The sequence below is a fragment of the Chrysoperla carnea genome, chromosome 1, assembly GCF_905475395.1.
Source record: "Chrysoperla carnea chromosome 1, inChrCarn1.1, whole genome shotgun sequence".
NCBI lineage: Eukaryota > Metazoa > Arthropoda > Insecta > Neuroptera > Chrysopidae > Chrysoperla > Chrysoperla carnea.
The window spans coordinates 71749630-71762044 of record NC_058337.1 but is presented as its reverse complement, the minus strand read 5'-3'; the positions used below and the strand labels follow the sequence as shown (position 1 = coordinate 71762044).

Here is a 12415-nt window from a genome sequence, read left to right as displayed (position 1 = left end):
CAGTAAAACTTAAAATTTCTGAAACACATACAATGGCCTTGTAACATTTGCTGATTGAAGATATTAAAATTCAAAGTAAACAAGCGCTTGAAATTGATTAATGAATGTTTATAATTTTTATTTGACCATTGCAACCAAGGATACTGCCATCTAGTACTTCCAACTGCCAACTTTTCGTACTTCTTTCAGGAAACAATTTTTTCTGTTTTCAAAACACGATCGGTTCGTTATAGCCCTCCCTACTCAGGAAAAGAGAAACAGTAGAAGAAAATATTTTGTGTCAGAGTACATTTTTTATAAATACTTGTTCCTAGAACGGATGATAAAAATAAAAAAAAACAAGAAAGTTAGCAAACTTTTTCTATTTTCTATTGTGTTACAAAAAAACAATTGTATTAGTTATTAATTAAAAACACTTTTTGTTTTATAACTTTCACACTATATTCTAGAAAAACTTTTCAATAATTTTTTCAAGTGTTCTAAATTATAATGAACCAGTTAGTATAATTTACGATTTATAGACTATATATAACAATTACATTTTAATTATAACACTTCTTTTAAGTCCGATTATTAACTACAGGAACAGTTTAATGAAGAATACAATTTTTTTTGGATAGATACTATGTTGACTATTTGGCAATATGATAAAATAAGATCATAATTATTAATATCATTATAGATTTTGGGTTTTAATATCAATTTGCCATAATCTGACACAGAAAATTATTACTTATACAAAACACCTCGATAAATAATTTAAGTTAGCAGTTGTGAAGTAATCAAAAACGGTTTGGTTGACTGTTATATATGCCAGTGAATAATTAATTATAATGAAAAAAAACCGTCTTGATAAGCTTAGCCGTTTTTCAGTGAACGGGGCCTTCTATATTTTTATAAAAAAACACTGAAAAAAAAATTCTTAATATCAACCGATACAATATGAGGTTATTATTGTTATACCTGCTAAAAGGTTTATTTAAAAAAAACTAGATGCCTTCAAGTCGGATTTGAACCACCGACATATGTTATACTATTGATTTTAGCGTCATAAGTTTTCAGCTTAACCAACTGCAATAGATTCTTGTTACATATACACCAAAAATATGGAAAATGTTATAAAAATGAAAAATATCCCGACTAGAAATTTTTTCGTGATCCTTACCAGGGCCGGACCGGGCATACCCGATCTGGACCAGATAAGGTGTGTAACGCAGATGATGTACCTGGTCCCGATCAGGAAAGCCTTGTCGGGGCCCGATCAGGAAAACCTTATCGGGACCAGATCAGGCAAACCTTATCGGGGCCAGATCAGGTAAACTTTATCAAGACCGGATCAGGAAAACCTTATCGGGGCCCGATCAGGAAAACCTTATCTGGACCAGATAAGGTGTGTAACGCAGATGATGTACCTGGACCCGATCAGGAAATCCTTGTCGGGACCCAATCAGGAGAACTTTATCGGGACCAGATTCAGAATTCCTAATCGGGTCCAAATCAATCATCTGCGTTACATACCTTGGCTAATCCAAATCCGGTATGCCCGGTCCGGTCCCTTTAAGAAACACGAATCTTTATTCTTGTAAAAATTATTACACTATTATTATTATTGTAATTAAAAATATTATTTATTATATATTAAAAATTGTTTACACAGCAAAAAAAAAAATAATTTTTAAAAAAGTGAACAAAAAAAAGTAATTTTTTTATTTTCTTGTTTTTTTATCCTGGCTACTCTGTGGCCATCCCAATCTTTAGCATTATTTAGCACTGACGATAATGCTTGATGCAATTTGGTGTCAGGAATAATATCTTGATTTTTTTGGGATTTTTGTCTTACAGCAACTAAAATAAAAAATTTTAATTAATTATGTACGTAATTAAATAAGTAATAAAAAAATAATAATTATAATTATGTATAAAATAATAACATATGATTAAGAAATAATTAATTAGTTATCAACGAGAGTAATCCTGCAATATAAAATAACTTACATCCTTTTTATACAAGTGAAAAAATTTGTATCTTTGAAAATTTTTTTGTTTTGAGTTGCTTTTACCGCCACAAACGGCAGTGCTACGTCTCTTGATATATATGCTCCAATAATATTACCCATGTTACGAGTAATGGTATTTTTTCCATCAAGACAATAGTATAAACGTTTATTCTGGAAAAGAAAATTTATTTTAATGCTAATTATTTATTTTAGTTATCTGTTTTATCTTATTTTAATAGATCTTTCTTATATTTATAAAATCAATATCTCCTCAAAATTTCTAACTTCTCTCATTAGCCATTTTGGCTGGGCATCGATATATCAGTTGCGACATTGGCTATTCCTCCTCCAAATTATTTCCCCCAACTTAAATATTTCTGATTTTAAATAATACTGAAAATACTGAATAATTTTGAAAAAAAATTCATCAAAATCGGAGCTGTTATTGAGGACTCCTGACTAAAAACATATTTTGATGCGACTATAAGATGAATTTAAAACGAAAGATTTGATTATTACGCCAGTAAAATCTTACCAAAAAAACAGCTAAAATCACATAACGTGATGTAAAGCTACATTTTTTATATGTAATTCCGACACCTTAGGAGAGTGTAAAACCACATTTAGCAATCAAAACAGAGGAATTGTGCTACCGGCGTAATAAAATTTTCGGATTTTTTCAGTTCAATTCAAAAACAATGAGCTTCTGGCATTAGTTGCTAATATCATTTGGAAAATAAACTAAATTTGGAACAATTTAAGCCGACCCACAGTTCCGTATGTCTAATACTTTTTGGGATATGATGCCTGAAAAATTTAAAAAGATAAAATCAAACACACAAAAGATTATAGTGAATTAATAACTTAATATTTTATACTAACCTTGTATGATTTACGTAATTAAACTTAAAAACGAAGCTTTAAACACAACACAAATTTATAAATAACCTAATTGTTTCATTTACTCAGTTTTTTTATCAAACTTATAAATTTCACTTATAATTTTAATAAAAATTATCTTGTTAACTAGTTAATGCACATTTGTTAGCTAGTTGAATTATATTTGTTAATTATTCGTCGGGTTTAATTAATTAAACTTAAAGACCGCATGGATTTCATGATTTTTATTCAATGTCATTATATACCTAACCTCATTCTATATATTATATATTATTCATATGCCTGATCTACACACCTACATATCATCATATTCATGCCTGAGATACATTCATGTTTGACACTTGCAACATACTTTGCAAGTATATACGTAATTCCAAAAAATATATACATTTAAAGTAAACATACGAATACTTGCAAATAAACAGGTTTGTGCTTGAATATATAAATGTTCTAAACAAAAATAATATATTCACTTGAAGTGACCACATGTTTGACTTTCCTTTCCAAAATATAATCTATCCAAAAAGGACAAGATTCAATTTTGCTTATATTACAAATTGATAATATTTATATTTCTTCAGGTGACAATAATATTACAATTACTGGGCAAACACTAAAAAAGAGAAAACCAATTTACAACTATCCATGTTCATCAGAATCATTAAATATGTGGAAAGTGACTAGAAGAGATTCCAATATTATCACTTGTTCATTAACTAACATTGAGAAAAAAATGATTTGTATTGACTTAAGTACAAATCAAAAAGAAAAATTGTATGTAATTCCTTTACTTCATACATGAAACACTCGCATAAAAAATAATGTATTATGTTGACTATGACATTTAATATCATAGCATACTTTGTTATTAAGTTATGTCATTATAATTAAATATATGCATTAAATTTTTTTTGTGTATTTTTCAAATTTATGAACATGATATGTAATCCTAAGTTTATGATATCGATGTAACTTAAAAAAACGTTTATTTATCAAACATTAAATTTATTATTATTACTATTATTATTATTTCACCAGACCAATTATATTGAACGATTAGATTCATTAAAATTTATATGAAAAATATTTTGAATTGAATTAAATTATCATTTATTCCATTATAGAAAAATGGCATGATGTGAAACATGTCATATACTTGATAATCTTTTATATTATGATAACTGTATCTAGTCCTGATTCGGTCCTGATGCAGTATGCCTTACCATACTTGATTAAATTTTACATCAGGCTTTCCTCATCTGGCCCAGATCTGGTCCTGATGCAGTATGCCTTACGATACTCGATTAAACTATACATCAGGCTATCCTCATCTGGTCCAGACCTGGTCCTGATGCAGTATGCCTTACCATACTTGATAAAATTTTAGATCAGGCTATCCTCATCTGGTCCAGACCTGGTCCTGATGCAGTTTGCCTTACCATACTTGATTAAATTTTACATCAGGCAATCAACATCTGGTCCAGACCTGGTCCTGATGCAGTATGCCTTACCATACTTGATTAAATTTTACATCAGGCTTTCCTCATCTGGTCCAGATCTGGTCCTGATGCAGTATGCCTTACGATACTCGATTAAACTTTACATCAGGCTATCCTCATCTGGTCCAGACCTGGTCCTGATGCAGTATGCCTTACCATACTTGATTAAATTTTACATCAGGCTTTCCTCATCTGGTCCAGATCTGGTCCTGATGCAGTATGCCTTACGATACTCGATTAAACTTTACATCAGGCTATCCTCATCTGGTCCAGACCTGGTCCTGATGCAGTATGCCTTACCATACTTGATTAAATTTTACATCAAGCTTTCCTCATCTGGTCCAGATGTGGTCCTGATGCAGTATGCCTTACGATACTCGATTAAACTTTACATCAGGCTATCCTCATCTGGTCCAGACCTGGTCCTGATGCAGTATGCCTTACCATACTTGATTAAATTTTACATCAGGCTTTCCTCATCTGGTCCAGATCTGGTCCTGATGCAGTATGCCTTACGATACTCGATTAAACTTTACATCAGGCTATCCTCATCTGGTCCAGACCTGGTCCTGATGCAGTATGCCTTACCATACTTGATTAAATTTTACATCAGGCTTTCCTCATCTGGTCCAGATCTGGTCCTGATGCAGTATGCCTTACGATACTCGATTAAACTTTACATCAGGCTATCCTCATCTGGTCCAGACCTGGTCCTGATGCAGTATGCCTTACCAGACTTGATTATATTTAACATCAGGCTATCCTCATCTGGTCCAGATCTGGTCCTGATAAGGCTTACCGGATATGGCAAGCCTTATTCTATCCTGATCCGGCCCAGATACATGATCTGGTTGAACCTTACTTACTTTCTACTCGGGATGTATATTTCAAACTCTCTGTTGGCTGGCTCAACAATCTTCATGAAGTTGGCTTAATCACATATATGGACTAGACATGATAGATATGCGATCATAATAACCAAATACTCTTTTTAAGTAAACGCAAAGATATTTTCTTATAATTCATAGATTCGCTTTATTTACACGATTATATATTTTAATAAGAACAGAACTAAAATCAATCTCTTTCATAGAAGTGATGATTTTGTTTATTTAACTCCAGTGATTTTGTACCAAAAAAGTCATATTTTAAATACAATCCCTTTCTATTGTAAATAAAAATATTTAGCTGAACTTTTTTCAATCGTTAGGCAATTGTTTGAAAGTATTTTTACTTTATTTCAATATGAAACGGCCAACTTCGGGATGAGAATAAAATAAATTTTCAATTTTGAAAATTACTTTTAATGGGCCGATTATATCTGTCTGATAGTTTCATCAATATGTTTTTATTAATTTTGAAAAATTTATATGCTTATAAAATCTTGTTAATAAAAGTTTAATCAAACAATTTATATAAACATGAACATTCAATTACCGAATTTATATTTGGCAAAAAAAAAAAAAAACAAGAAAGGTATTTTCTATTTTATTTAATTATACTACTTAATTAAAATAAGTCTGAGCTACAACCATGTTTTGAGAGTATTTAGTTCCCTAAGGTATTCCAATGAAGTTTTTTGTTGTTGTTGTAAATATTGTAGTGAGTCTGATATCGCTACTGAAGAAGAGTGTAGAAAAGTATGCTGTGGTAAAATCTTTTATGAATTGAAGTTTCTCATCTTAGGTGGTAGTGGATTTAGAAAATTGGACTTGGTTTCCATGGAAATGACAAACTTGAACAAGTGTAAATATGGGTGTGCTGTGAAAATAGCAATTAGTTAATATTAGTTTAAAATATTAAAATTGTAAACCATACATTAAACACTCAGCTGATTTTTTCATTGAATAAAAAGACTAAAGATGCCTATTTCATTATACACTAGCAAAATGTCTCTTGTTTTATTTTTTCTAAAACGGTAGTTAGCAGAAAGAGTAGGAGAGCTGGTAGACATTTTGGGTGGGTGTTTGAAGCATTCCTTAAATTTGTCTGATGCCTCTCCCATAATATCAGACACTTATCTTTGAGGCAGCTTGTAATTTTATTGAAAGTAAACTAAAATATTGCGAAATGAAGAAAATAAACAAGCCAAACCATTTTCGAGGAATTTTATATGCATATATGTCTTGACTTTACACCACCCCCCTCCACCCTACAAAATAGGGATTAAGAGAAAATTTTAGGATTGATTGATTTTTATTTAAGATGTTTGAAGAAAAACTTGCCAGAAGAGATAAAATTTATCCGTAAGCCATTTTCTACAAGGACTGTCCGATTATGTAAATTTGACAATAATAATGATGGACTTGTCTTGAGGGACAAAATTTAATACTACAGCTGTTTCAACGAAATTCAGCCACTTTCATTCCAAAATGACCATGGAAAATTTATACAGCATTTATACAGCAGTGAAACTTTATAATTTTACACGATGCCATAAATTTTATCCAATATATACTATGTTATTCCACTTATAAATCTGTTTACAACTTTTAATTATAAATCTGTGTTTTCTAGCCAAACTACTTGTTGCGTGAATTTTGGGACATCCTTTATAATACTAAAACAAGTGTAAAACTAAATAATTATTTTCCATTAAATATATAAAATGAATAATGTTTTTGTATTTTGTATAACAAAAAACTTTGTTGTTGTTATTATCAATTTATGTTTGAGTCTATTGTTTCGCTTGGTTTTGAGTTGGATGGCTGCTTGTTTTATTATCAGATTTTACTATGATAGATAAAACATGTTGTTGTCATATACATATTATACAATAGTTGTAGTCGAGTTTTAATAGGCAATTACTGATTTTACTTCGAAATATGAAATCGAAAATACTCTGTATATTTGTGTGTGTGTCTGTTAATCTGTTGATCGAAATACCACCAAATTTCTATTGCACAATATCTCTCGCACAAATCGGATTAATTTCCAAGTTTCACCTCTGGTGGGCTTCAATGTGGAATCAATCTCACCAGATGCAGTCTAATTGGAGTATAGGCCAGGGGTGAAGATTAATATTAGTAATATGGAAGCTTTTATTATAAACAAAAGTTGTATAAAAATTTTTACTTTTAATTGATCATTAGCAATATTTACCGAGTTATTTTCATTTTAGAAGGAATCTCAAAAATGTTCATTCGTCAATTTTAGTTTGTGTAGGCTAAGCTACAGCAAAACCAGCCTGATGAATCAACTTTTTCCCCTGATATCAAAAATATATTTAAATGCTAAATTAAAAATATAGAAATTTGATACTTGTTTTGGAATGAATATCTAATTGAGTATTAGATTTATCAGAAAGCTGTTGATTTGGTCAATAAAAGTCATATCTAGAGAGGTTTTTTCTACACATGGATTAAATAACAATAAATTTCATAAAAATGATTCTATTATAATTTTATTTATTTTTAATTTTTTATTTCCATTGTCCTAAAGCTATTTTAAAATTTCCAAATCTGATGTGAAGGCATGGTTTATTTGGAAATATCTATATTCATATTAATTTATTCAAAAAAAGTAGGTATATATATCGTAGATTTCGTCTTCGAACTTACTCAGGCATGAAAGCCATGATACCTGCTTCCCTCCTTGCCCTTTCGTTGTATGTACCAGTGTGTTCGCATGCCTATATGATATTCTAAGTTTCCTATACTTAAAATTGGCATCAAACGGTTTTTCTTTCGTAGTAGTACCTACAGTACCAATCGGAGCATGAGTATATACAACTCTTCCATCTCATTTTTTTTACAATTCTCTTCAAATTGAAAAGTGTTCGAAATTTTTTAAAACAATTTTCCTTAATAAAATTGCAAAAATTATTTATTTATGCTTCGGGAAAAAAGATTATAAGGTTATTTGGACAATTTAGAACAAAAAAAGGTCTTTTGCAAATTTTCTCTAAAACTTATACCTAGTTTCAGAAGAACAACTTTAGCAAAGTTGCTTATCGTTTTAGGATTTTATTTTATTTTAAACTCCCCTATGTTAATAAATAATTAAGTGCTTGCATATAAATTCTCTGCGTGAATGGAAGAGAGGCTTAAATCAAACAAATAAGCTCAGTCTCTTTTCCACTCACGCAGAGTATATACAGAATGTTCGATTTACATCTAGGATATAAATATCACGAGTATGACAGAGTACATGCATTAAGCAATGCATCTAAGTGAGAGGTATTATATACATGTGTTGAAGCTTTGATATGCGTTAAGATAGTTGTAAAACGCTTGGAGAGTGGGAGTTTCTTAGTTGAATAGATGAACTACAACAGATAAGCCACGATACAAGTCACTTTTGCAATTTCATATAACACCTATAATATCTCTTATTTAGATGTATTGCTTAACGCATTTACTCTGTCATACTCGTGATATTTATATGCCTAGATGTAAATCGAACATTCTATGCAAGTACTTAATTATTTATTAAACTAGAAACACTTACAATAAAGAACATGCCTAAAACGCTATGGAACTTTGTTGAGAGATGTTTGAAAAATATTTAAAAGCTTTGACTACATGAAAGTTTGGCTTTTTCAGGATTAAAAGTGGCCATTTTCTCAATTTTATTGTTTTAGCAATTTGAGGTGAAACGTATAAAAAAATTGAGTGAAGCCAGTGACGACGTCTAGCTCATTTGTCTTTTTCTTTGTATTTTTTATGTTTTTTTTTCGATTGTACCTAATACTTTGTTTTTATATGTAAGTGCTATATGCAACAAATGAAAATAAAATTATTATCCTGCTGTTTTTTTTCAATATTTTTTCTTTTATTTATTTATTTTTTTAACTCTATAAATTTAGTTTAGCAGTATTTATTTTATAAAATAATTTTTTTTTTTGCTTTAGATATTTAAAAAAAACAATTAATGTATAAAAGACATATATAGAGTAAATACCTACAACGAACAGAAAAATACTAACATAAAACAATCAAATATTTATTTTTAGAATAGAAACAAATGGTACAAATTGTTTTTACAATAGCTAGGGAGCTGGTGGTTGTTAAAGTGATTTAATTTTAAAATCACTGACAATAAATAATATGGATTAAAAACTAATAGCAAATCGATTAATGTATTTTTGTTTCATACAATTTGCTTCCGGTATAATTTTATTCCAGGGAGTTACTATAGTAACAACATAGTACTTTTCTAATATAATTGTATAGATGAGCATATATGATTATGGATTGTATTAATGTTTAACATTGAAAATTTACATGTAAAAAATTGTAAATTATTCATATTTTAAACAAAAAGCATGATTCATTGCAAATTTTATAAGATAACAGGTCGATTTAGCTTTACACCGCACCTACTATGCTCCCTGTCAATAGTTGCAATACATATAAAAACAGCTCTAACTATACCTACTCTTATATCCCAAAGCATTCTGATTCGAGCTCTGGAATAATGTATTCTAAAATATACTTCCCTAACATGATCTTATTAAGATATATTTTTAACCCCTGTAACTCCATTTCGAAAAACGCAGGGGGAGAGAAAGCGGAGATACGAAAGCCTTTAAACCGCAGGAAAGAGGGTTAAGAAGTTGAAACCCTCAAAAGCTATATCCTGAAAGCTTATTTACAGGGGTTATGCATGTGTACATAGACTTAAAAATAAAACGGGTCTGGTAAGTTTTCACCTTCATAGGAAACTATGTCCGATGTCTATATTTTCGGGGAAAATATGACCAAAAAAATCTTTATTCAGAAAAAAAAAACAGTTTTACAGAACAATATATTAAGACATAAAAATGTCCTAGTAAGTTTTTTTTTAAATAAAATAAAATAAAAAAAATATTGCAAATATATAATGTAGAAATAAATTGGACTAACCCACTGACTCGTTCACTAATAAATATTTCAAGAACACTATCTATCTTTTATTCTACATGTTAGTACAGTATGAACCCACGTGGGTATACAAAAAAATCCTGCCAATTAAGTATATCTTTAAAAAGTACCCGCCTAATAAAGGTACCCCTAGCTTATCATTTAAGGTTATTTCAACATATTGTTGTTTCTTTGATGTATAGCAACATGTCATATTTCTTAATTAGATGACTAGCTTTTATAGAGACCTCCTAGTTAGCAACTTTAATTAATTTTTTTTATTTTTACATAACTAGAATACTAGCAACAATAATTACATAAAGCTAGAAGTTTACTAGCTAATTACCCCTTCGCCAACGAGTGGAGAGTATAGTCGAAAATTTTTTACTGTACTATCTGCTTGTTGTGAGTAAATTCGACAACTGGCTGCTATTAAACTCGCTAAATAGCAATTAGTAAACTGGTTCAGTGTTATCTTACCATTAACCCGGAAAAAATACGAATGAATTAAAATGAATTATTAATTTTTTTTTTTTTTTTCAATCGAGACATTTTTTTTTTAAGCTTTATTACTTCTACACTCTATATACAAAGACTATTTATACATTTTGTTATTAAGTGATCCGTGATTCATATTAATGTACTTTGAATCATCCTTCCGATTATACTCGGGCGGGGGGTCAGTGAAAGGGGCCCAATAAATTTTCCATCAGCTCAGAGTGCCTGGCACGATGACCTTTATGAAATAAATAATTGTCTTACTCAATTAGGTAGAGTGTGATTTAAAGCCCAAAACGTAATACTCAACTTGAGTTGCACAGTTTAATCTAAAAGATATCGAAGAAATAAATATTGATCCGATGCACATTTCCAACTGTGTATTCACTTTTAATTTTTATTAAAAAATTACAAATCGATATTATTCAAAAGGATAGCGCTATCCTACACCGAACTTTACTACAACAGAAAATAAATAAAATAGATCAGCTCCAGAGCTGAATACTAAATACTAGTCTAAAAACAAAATCCTTATCTAAAATATTTTTAGTTAGGTAAGAGGTACTTTTTTTTTTAAATAAAAATGAATTGTTTGACATTATATTTCAGATTACGTGACAACTTATTAAAGTCAATAAATTATTTCATCTTTAAATTTGAAGTGTCACAAACAAAGTTTTATCTTAAATTGATTACATCAGAATATTGTTGTAAAATTTGGATTCGTTTCCAAGAGTAGCACTCTGAATCAATAAATTTAAAAAATTTATAACTTTTTGGAGAACATAAAGATCATTTTGTGTATCACTAAACTCAGATATTCATCAAACTCCAAAGTTGTTTTGTCGAGAATTATAAATGTTACAAGAAAAGTTGATCTTCCAATAAGAATTGACTCTTCCTAGGTACCGTCAACGGTTATTGGTTTTTTCAGTAAAAGTTGATTAAGATCGAAAAGTGTAGAAATTTGATAAATATTTACAAGTCAGAGTTCCACTATAGCTAGGAAAAGTATACTCTCCCTGTCTTGAGATAGTAAAAGTTGACATTTTGCAAGAAAAAGGTCTACCAGCTAATAAAAACTTACTACAGGTTCGTAATTAAAATGCGTAGACATGGAAATGTTAAAAAAAAGCTAATGAAACTTAATATATAATAAATAAAGGGGTGAGGTTATACGGACACTATCGCGTGTTTAACGTTTAACGACACTATCGAGTCTGACGTTAACATAATTCCAATTAGATGAGTAGCATGAACGGAATATTATCTAGGTTTTTGAGCTTTCGCAGTTTTTATAAGGATCAGTGAATGAACGTCACAGGGTTAACCAGCAGGGTTAAGCCAGTGTAATTTTGAACTTTTTCACATTTTTATTACTAAAAATTGGCGTGTCGTAAAAAAACTATGGCCTTTTGGTTAAATCATTCACTTCTAATAATTAATAAATTAGCCCCTCCTTAAAAGAACAATACATGATTCAAATCATCGCACGGTGGAAATGTTTGATGTTAAAAATTTTTTTTGATTTTAAAGGAAGATTACTCAAAAATATATTATACACTTGTTGGCATGCCTATATTCAAGAAAAAACTCAATTCGAAAGAGTAAAAATAGTATATTACACAACTAGGGAGCAAAAGTATAGAATGTCTCAGATCTCAGGTTCGTTGCCATC

General features: G+C 29.9%; 1 long non-coding RNA gene across 1 annotated transcript; it reads right to left on the bottom strand.

Annotated features, from left to right (window-relative positions):
* Positions 1-1709: 1709 nt before the first annotated feature.
* Positions 1710-2915, bottom strand: LOC123290625. The gene is made up of 3 exons (XR_006534886.1): positions 2880-2915; positions 1996-2168; positions 1710-1845 (listed from the first exon to the last, which is right to left on the bottom strand). It is a non-coding gene; the product is annotated as an uncharacterized LOC123290625 (long non-coding RNA).
* Positions 2916-12415: the final 9500 nt, after the last annotated feature.